General features: G+C 38.8%; 1 non-coding gene across 1 annotated transcript; it reads left to right on the forward strand.

Annotated features, from left to right (window-relative positions):
• The first annotated feature begins 1,675 nt into the window (after positions 1 to 1,675).
• LOC115696025 (small nucleolar RNA R71) lies at positions 1,676 to 1,782 on the forward strand. Its single transcript, XR_004007626.1, has one exon. It is a non-coding gene; the product is annotated as a small nucleolar RNA R71 (small nucleolar RNA).
• Positions 1,783 to 9,722: the final 7,940 nt, after the last annotated feature.

Below are 9,722 nucleotides of genomic sequence, written 5' to 3' on the forward strand. Positions count from 1 at the left end.
CAAGTCCACCCTTTGCATCCAAAAGAGCCCTCGTACTAAATGAAGAAAATTTACCACTAATAGTGTTGATTTCAGAGTTTTGCACAAGAGTAAGCTCACATTCAAAACTACCACACATCAATCTTTTCCAACGACGCTGAATCGTTCGAAGTCGCTCTTTAGGATTTTCTTTCTTCTTATCAGCTTTAACAATAGAACCCTTCACCATCTCAATCTTGCAACAGGTAGGAATGTCAGTTGGGGCAAAAACATTAAAATTGACCTCTTCATCTTGCACTCGCAACTTTAACTCCCCCTTTTGAACATCTATTAATGCTCGACCCGTGGCTAAGAATGGTCTTCCCAAAATAATGGGAATAGTTGAATCTTCCTCCATATCAAGAATTAAGAAATCAGCAGGGAAGATAAACTTACCAACCTTCACCAGTACATCTTCAATTATCCCACGAGGATGAGTCAAAGAACGATCTGCCAGTTGTAGAGTCACTGTTGTAGGCTTTGCTTTTCCTAGCTGCAATCTTTTAAACACTGACAAAGGCATTAAGTTTATACTGGCTCCCAAATCACATAGTGCATTTATTCCTTCAATTTTACCAATAGTACAAGGAATAGTGAAGCTCCCTGGATCTCTGAGTTTTGGAGGGAGTTTCTTCTGTAGAATAGCGCTACACTCTTCAGTTAGTGCCACTGTCTCGAATTCTTCCAACTTCCTTTTCTTAGCCAAAATTTCTCTCATGAACTTCAGGTAAGTTGGCATTTGCTCCAAAGCCTCCGCAAAAGGAATGTTGATATGTAGTCTTTTAAAGACCTCTAGAAATTTTGAGAACTGCTTGTCTAGATTGGTCTTTCGGAGTCTCTGAGGATAAGGTATCTTCACATGATGATCGATACCGGCGGTGGAGACTGTTGTGGTGGTGCAGGGCTATCAGTAGCCTTCTTTTCCTTTGGTGCCTGTGTCTGTGCCTGTTGATCCTGAACCCCATCTTCAACTGGTTGCTTGCCACTAGGTCCTTCATAACTCTTTCCACTCCTCAAGGAAATTGCTTTACATTGCTCTTTTCCTTTTGCCTCACTAGTGCTAGGTGAATTTTCTTGAGCTTGTTTTGCCACTTGAGTAGCCAATTGTTCCATCTGAGTTTCTAGAGTTTTAATAGAGGCTCTAGTCTCCATCATGAATTGGAGCAATAAATCAGCTTGGATATTGGAGCCTCCACTAGGACTTTGTTGTTGGTTTTGTTGGGGCTGATTTCTCTGCTGGTAGAACCCCTGTTGGTTGTGCCCATAATTATTATTTTGGGAGTAGTTCCCAATGGCTTTTGCTTGATCCATTGGAAAATTATCCACATCTACTTGACAATCTGAAAAGTGATGGTTGCCTCCACATATCTCACAAATAACCTGGGCTTGTTTAGCTTGCCCTGCAATCAGCTTTGTCAAGGCCTCAACCTGAGCTGTCAACTTTATGATGGCATCAACCTCTAGCACACCAGCTACTTTCTTAGTTTGACTCCTTTCAGTTGGCCACTGCTGATTGTTTAGAGCCATCTCCTCCAATAGATCATAAGCCTCATTAGCACTCTTTCTCATAAGAGCTCCACCAGCTGCTGCATCTATCAGAGTTCTAGTGTTACCAACTAACCCGTTGTAGAAATTGTGAACCAGCATCCACTTCTCTATGCCGTGATGAGGGCACTTTCTGATTAGATCTTTAAACCTTTCCCAAGCCTCATGGAGAGATTCATTATCTTGTTGGCAGAAGTTGTTTATTTCTCCTCGCAGCTTTGCAGACTTTGCTGGAGGGAAGAATTTAGACAGAAATTTTGTTGCTAAGTCTGTCCATGTTGCTATAGAATTTGGTGGCAAGGAGATCAACCAACTCTTGGCTCGCTCTCTCAGTGAGAATGGAAATAGTCTCAAACGGATGGCGTCATCACTAACCCCATTGACTTTGAAGGTCTGACATAACTCCATGAAGTTCGATAGATGCAGATTGGGGTCTTCAGAAGGGAGTCCACCAAACTGGACTGAAGACTGCACCATTTGTAGTATGGCAGGCTTGATTTCAAAGTTGTTAGCATCCACTGCCGGTGGCCTAATGCATGACTGAACCCCCGTAAGAGTTGGGAGGATATAATCTCTCAAGCTGCGGCCATTAGCTTGATCTTCAACGGCACCTCCATTATTACCGTTGTTGCTTCCATTATTCGCAGCATTAGCGTTGTCAGCCATGATTTCTGGTGTTTCAGCAGGTGCTGAAACTCTCTCTTGCCTTTTGTTCCTCCTGTTTCTCCTACAAGTTTTCTCGATTTCAGGGTCGACGGGTAATACAACTGCTTGCCCTTGGCGGCGCATGCACTCAAGATACCTGAAATAGATAAAAGCAGCTTTGCAAGAGACTGGTTAGAAATTCAGCAAGAGAAATAAACCAAAGTAGAAGTTAGTATAATTTTGTGTAATATCAATCTTTATACAATTCCCCGGCAACGGCGCCAAAAACTTGTTGCTATAATTTATAAACACTACGCAAGTATACGCAATCAAGTAGTAAATCTCACACAGGTGAGGTCGATCCCACAGGGAATTGGATTAAATACCACTAAACTATACTTATAATTCTATTTGGCAGATCAAAAGTAATTATGATTTAAAAACAGTAAAGTATGAAAGTAATTCAGAAAACTTAATAACACAATTGAAAGTTGAGCAAGATGAGATAATAGGGAGGAGAATCCTGTTGTTGTTTACCCAAATCGTTAATGCTTAATTACTAACCTATTCTTGAAGTGAATGACAGATTATGAAATAACCTAGCTCCTTTCAGATCTTCTAGATTCTAAATCACATGTTATCTAATTAATTCCTTAATTAAACTAACATGAAATCAGCATTAAGTAATAATCTACTCGTCACATAAGTCATGTGAATACTTTCGTTTCACATAGAACATCGATTATCTCAATTTTAGCATTCTCAATTCTCACTTTTCAGATTTCGAATTGAGATCATAGAGCATGCACAAGGTGATCAATCTTAAACATGAAATTAAGAACAAATTAAGATAATTTCACACACAAGAATTGAGGAATGGTAATTAAACATTAACTAGGCAAAACATTAAACAACAATCATCATCCTCCCTAAATGGGAAATTTAGTTCAGAAACAAATCCATAACCATTCCTAAAGCAATATTCAACATAAATAAATTAAAGAGGAATAGAGAAAGAAACTGTTGGTGGATGAATCTGGATCTTCACTTTGATTTCCTTTGCTCTTCTTGCCTCTTTCTGCTGTGTTTTAGGGTTCCAAATCGCTTCCCTTGACTTCCAATCGCAGTTTTCTATTTATATCTAACTTTTAGGGTTCGTCGGACAAAAATACCCATGACCGTACGGACGGTCGCCGCGGCCAAAAGTGGTCTCGCCGCGGCCAAAAGTGCATCAAAAAACTACGTTTCTGCCCAGACTTTCTAGCCGCGGCCATGGAATTCTCGCCGCGGCGAGATGGAATTTTCAGCTTCGACATCTTTTAGTAAAATGGGCATAACTTTCTCATACGAACTCCAAATGGGCTGATTCAAGATGCGTTGGAAAGATAAGAAAGAGATCTAAAACTTTTATGTTTTGACTGTTTCCAAAATATGATCAGAACATAGTCGAATTTAGGCTTGAAGTTTCAGCTTTATTCTCTTTCAAAATTTTCTCTATTTTATAGATCACTGTTTTCCGAAATTTGTCCAATTTATACATTCCAAGTGTTGAAACCTGAAACCAAAGAAAACAAGCGTAATTCTATTCCAAAAACAATAATAAAGAAGAAAAATAACTATAAAATGTGATCCAAAACTTAGGCTAAAAATAGCCTAACATATCTATATGGTGGAACATATAGAGCGTTCTATATACTGAGAGTGCAATTCTAAGTTCTATGCGTGGATTCAACGAAGAATTAATAAGTCAGTGAATTTAGGTTATAAATTCTTGATCTGCTTATTAGAAGCTCGGTTATATAGACCCATGGTCCCCCCACTAGTTGAGATAATATTACTTGTAAGACTCACTTAATTGGTTTTGATTAATCAATTATAATTCTCAAATTAGACTATGTCTATTTGTGAATTTTTTCACTAAGTAAGGGCGAAATCGTAAAGAAAGAGTTTTTAGGGCATATTTGTTAATTATGATACTTTGTATGGTTCAATTAATAAATATGATAAATGACAATATTCTTTAATAATTATTTATAGTTATTAAATAGTTAGAACTGGCATTTAAACGGTTGAATTTGAAAATTGGCGTTTTTGGGAAAATGGGATGCAGAAATGATAAAACTGCAAAATTGCAAAAGTGAGGCCCAAATCCATATAGCCATGGCCGGCCACTTTTATAGGCATTGTCATCTGATATTTTTATTATTTTAATGCCAAATAATTCAAACATAACCCTATGTGGAATGCTATAAATAGATAGTGAAGGCTTCAAGAAATTTACACTTTCACATCTGGTTTCCTTCAGAGAAAAACCTGAACCTTCTCTCTCTATACCTAGCCGCCACCTTCTTCTCTCTCTTCTTCATTCTAAATTTTGAACCTCTTAGTGATAGAGTAGTGCCCACACACAGCAAGTGATACCTCAATCATAGTGAGGAAGATCGTGAAGAAAGACATTCAACAAGAAAGAGATTCAACACTAAACGAAGGAGAGAAAGAGATCCAGGTTCAGATCTTGATAATACTCTGCGAGAGAAAGGATACAAGGGTTAGAGATCTGAACGGAAGGAGACATTTTATTCCGCTGCACCCAATGTAAGGTTTCTCATACTTTATATGTGTTTATTTTATAATCGTTTTAGAAGTTCATATTTAGGATGTTAATCAACATACTTGTGAGTAGATCTAAGATCCTGGTAAAATAATTTCCAAGAAACGACTATTGTGCTTATCCCGAAGAAGTCTAAACCCGAAAGCATGAGTGATCTTAGACCAATTGCTTTGTGTAATGTGGTCTATAAAATTGTATCTAAAGTGTTGGCCAATCGTTTAAAAGTTATTCTCCCAAGTATTATTTTTGAAACACAAAGCGCCTTTTTACCTTGAAGACCGATAACTGACAATATCTTAATCTCTTTTAAGGTTATGCATTACTTTAAAAGGAAGCAAGTGGGGAAGGAGGAGTTTATGGCACTTAAGTTGGACATGAGCAAAGCTTATGACTGGGTTGAGTGGGCCTTTCTACAGGCTATGTTGAGGAGATTGGGATTTGATGAGCATGTGGTCAAATTGATGATGCGGTGTGTTAGTTCTGTCTCCTACACAATCACATCTGGCGGTCATGAAATTGGGCCTATAATTCCTATAAGAGGTTTAAGACAAGGTGATCTCCTTTCACCCTATCCTTTTCTTCTTTGTGCAGAAGGACTTTCAGCTTTAATAAGAGACTATGAACGGTTGGGAAAGATTTGGGGTTACAAAGTTGCTAGAGGGGCTTCTGTGTTATCACACATGTTCTTTGCTGATGATTGTTATGTGTTTTGTAAAGCCTTCGAGATAGTGCTATCAATATGATAGAAATGTTACATATTTTTCAAAAGGCTTCAGGACAACAAGTCAATTTGCAGAAGTCCTCTATCTTTTTCAATGCTAACACTGTCAATGGGGTGAGGCAAAAAGTTTGTTCTACGTTGGGTTTTAATGAGGCAGGTGATGATAGCACATATTTGGGTTTACCAAATATTGTGGGACATAATAAAACAGCCTTACTTGGGTTCTTGAAGGATTAAATGCGGAAAATGATTCAAGGTTGGGATGGAAGATTGCTGTCTAGAGCAGGGAAGGAGCTCCTAATAAAAATTGTGACTCAATCTCTTCCTAATTATGCAATGAATGTGTTCCTACTTCCTGTGGAAACTTGCAATGAGATGGACCATGCATTACCCATGGTATATTCATTGGGAATACCCAACTTTATGGATATTTACAGAGACACATGTACAATAATCCTGGGAATCACCCCACCAAAAACACTATAAATACCCCTTAAAGCTCATTAAATGGGGTCAAAAATTTGGGATTGCATAAGAGCAAAAAGAGTAAATACTCACCAAGAACATTCTCTGTATTTAGTACACTCATAAATACACTGACTCGTAGACTAAGGCTCATTAACGCCCCAACCACGTAAAAATCCTTCTCTTAATTTCTTACAGTTCTCTAATCTTATATTATTTTATTGGTTGCCGAAAACCTCGGTCAACATTTTGGTGCTTTCATTGAGAGTTGAAGAAAGCTTCTCCAAATATACTTTACATCACAACAATGGTGGAGACTAGAAGCACTCGTCAACCTCGCCCCCTAGAAGATGCTCAAGATCCAAATGAGGAAGACGTAGCCTCAAGAGCGGCTGAGGGCTCCGAGGAAGAAGAAGGAATTCCTGATGATGACTACGAGGGAAAGCTCGATGAGTATGCCTACGATGAAGTTAGCTACTCAGAGCTGGTGCTTCTAAGGCAAAAAGCTATCGATCACGAAGCTGAGATCGAAGCCCAAAAACCACAAAACCAAAAAATGCAAGAGGTAATGCTAGCCATGCAAAAAGCCATGGAGGCGGCTGGCATCCAAGTGCATCCCAAGGCAATGACTGCTGGACTTGGCAAGGATCCAGAGGAATCATCGCCTAGTACCCAACAACAAAAGACTAGGGAGCCTAGCCCTATAAGGTATCCTGGTGAAGGAGACCAAAAGAAAAATCCTACCTCTACCCCTGGGAGAAAGAAAAAGGCACGGGATCCGCGAAAGGTCCGCTGAGATTTCCCGAAAGGGAAAGGTCCGCAGAGGGGAATACTCCAAAAATGGAGTCTTGGCCCTCAGGATCGAGAGGACCGAAAAAGCGTTTCCGTGCACCAGGAGCCCGGAGGTAGAGGAAGAAGAGGACAGAGATGTCCTCCCATTTATTTGAGAAATCAAATCAATGGGAATCAAGGTGACCTCCGGGATCACCTTGACCAAAAGAAATACGGGCCCGCGGTCTCCACGGGAACGATAAATGAAGGAATCATGGCGGAACTCGCAATACTCTGAAAAGATATCGCCCGAGTCTCCCGGAGACAGAAAGGGAACGACTCCGACTCAGACTGTGAGGATCGGGAGCCATGTGCTAAGCACATCCTAGAAGCAGAGCTCCCTAAGAACTTTAAGATGCCCGAGATGGCAGCTTATACTGGGAACTCCGACCCAAGCGACCACCTGTCACGGTTTAACCGTGTCATGACGGTCATGAGAGTTAGCAATGATGCAAAATGTCTGTGCTTCCCGCTTACTCTAAGTTACAGACCAACTTCCGGAGACAGTTTGTCGCTGCAAGGAAGGTCAACCTGGAGGTCAGCGCCTTGACTAACATCAAGCAGCTGCCCACAGAGACCTTGAAAAACTATATAAAGAGGTTCCGAGAGGAAGCCTCGAAGACCAAGAAAGTTGATGACGGACAACAACTCGCCCTTCTCCAGGCAGGCATCCGTACAGGGACTCCATTCTGGAATGAACTACAACAGGAAGGAGCTGCCAGCCTTCAGAACTTCTAGAAAAGAGTCCAAAAGTACATCAACCTTGAAGAGGCCCAAATAGTGGCCTATGGAGGATACTATCCCACCGGGATAGCAGGATATTGTTGGGTTTTATGCCCTATATAAATTCATCCAAACCCCTTTCACATACTTGAACATGTTTATTGTGTTGTCAACACAGTGGAAAATAAACATGACTATGTGAATAAAGTATTCCTAGATTTATCAGAACACTGGGTTTCACTGATATGACAATCTACAACAGAGTTTACTTACATTTGGAGAAATGTTATGTTCTTTCCAGAACATAAGTTAAAGTAAAGCTCAGGTTGGATGCATGGAGTATGCATTGGAATGGACCGATATTGAACTTTGAATTAGATTTTGAAACTTACCGTAAACATCTATTCAATTCAATATCAGAAGTTGATCCTAGATCACATGATCTAAATCCTGATATGGTTAGGCTTAATTTCAAGAGTGTTATTCGTGTTCTTTGATTTGTTAGTTAAGCCTAAAACTTTAGTCTGGGCAATACATACATTTTGGGAACACGATAGTACGATTGAGTGGGAGCGCTAACATAAATATGGAATCTATAGCTTCTATCTGGCGAATAGTAAGCAAAGGGTGATTTCCTTCGAGCTTAACCAAACGAGATAAATGATTGAGTACTCATTTCACTTAGTTGAAATATCATTTATACAGGGTTAAGTGTTTTAAGGATAAAATACATTGTAGGGTGTTACGGTAATCTAAGTCCCTTTACAGTGTAGATCATCCATATAGAGGATCATTGATCACATTAGGATTATAACAATGGATAACTAATAATGTGTCTATATGGTGGAACATATAGAGCATTCTATATACTGAGAGTGTAATTCTGAGTTCTATGTGTGGATTCAACGAAGAATTAATAAGTCAGTGAATTTAAGTGGTAAATTCAAGATCTGCTTATTGGAAGCTCGGATATATAGACCCATGGTGAGATGATATTACTTGTAGGACTCATTTAATTGATTTTAATTAATCAATTAAAAATTCTCAAGATAGACTTGTCAGTTTGAGAATTTAACACTCATTAAGGGCAAAACAGTAAATAGAGATTTTGAAGGGCATATTTATTAATTAGGAAACTTTAATTAGTTTCATTATTAATAAAATAAATGATAATATATTATTTGATAATTATTTTTAATTATTAAGTAATTAGATTTATCATTAATATGGTTGAACAATGGAATTGGCAACATTTCACAAAAAGGGAAACTATCAAGTGTAGGAAAAGGAAAGTTGGAAAAGAGGCAAGCCTTGTTTCCACATTGCCTAGGCCGGCCCCTTTACCTTCCTTTTCCCCTTGATTTTCTCAGTTCAAAATATCAATCATAGCCCTTGGTGGTCTTCTATAAATAGAAGGCAAAGGCTTCAGAGTTTTATAACAACTGTACAAGCTTTTCACAGCATTATTCTGAAAGAATTTTCTCTCAGAAAATTCTCTCTGAGCCGCCACCCTCTCTCTCTCTCTATACCTTCACTGTTTCGAAATGTATGAGTGCTAGAGTAGTGCCCACACACATCAAGTAATACCTCAATCATAGTGAGGAAGGCTGTGTAGATTTCAGAGACAACAAAGAAGGACTTTCGGGCTCAGATCTTGATTATACTCTGCTACAGAAAGGAATCAAGGGTTAGAGATCTGAGTGGGAGGAGACATATATATTCCGCTGCAATCACTGTAAGATTTCTGATACTCTTATGTGTTTAATTTCATATCGTTTTAGAAGTTCATATTTAGGTTGTTAAATCAACATACTTGTGAGTAGATCTAAGTTCCTGGTAAAATAACTTCCAACAACTGGCACCAGAGCCATGGTAATTGATTTGCTTGCAAGAAATTTGGACTTAAAACGATTTGCTTGTTTTTTGGATGGTATCATGTTGCTTTGAGTGTCATATTGATGTTTGAATGTTGTTTGTGAATTCTGGGAAAAATGGTTACTGTTTTTATTTTGTAATTATTATTTTTGGATAGTTTGGAAAATTCTAAGCAATTTACCTTTTTACAGAACTCGATTTCGATTTAATTTGAATTAGTTATGAATTTTTGAAAATTGGCAAAATCGGGGTGACAAGCAACATGATCACGCGCGCGGAAGGGCTGCT

The sequence above is a fragment of the Cannabis sativa genome, chromosome 6, assembly GCF_029168945.1.
Source record: "Cannabis sativa cultivar Pink pepper isolate KNU-18-1 chromosome 6, ASM2916894v1, whole genome shotgun sequence".
Lineage (NCBI taxonomy): Eukaryota > Viridiplantae > Streptophyta > Magnoliopsida > Rosales > Cannabaceae > Cannabis > Cannabis sativa.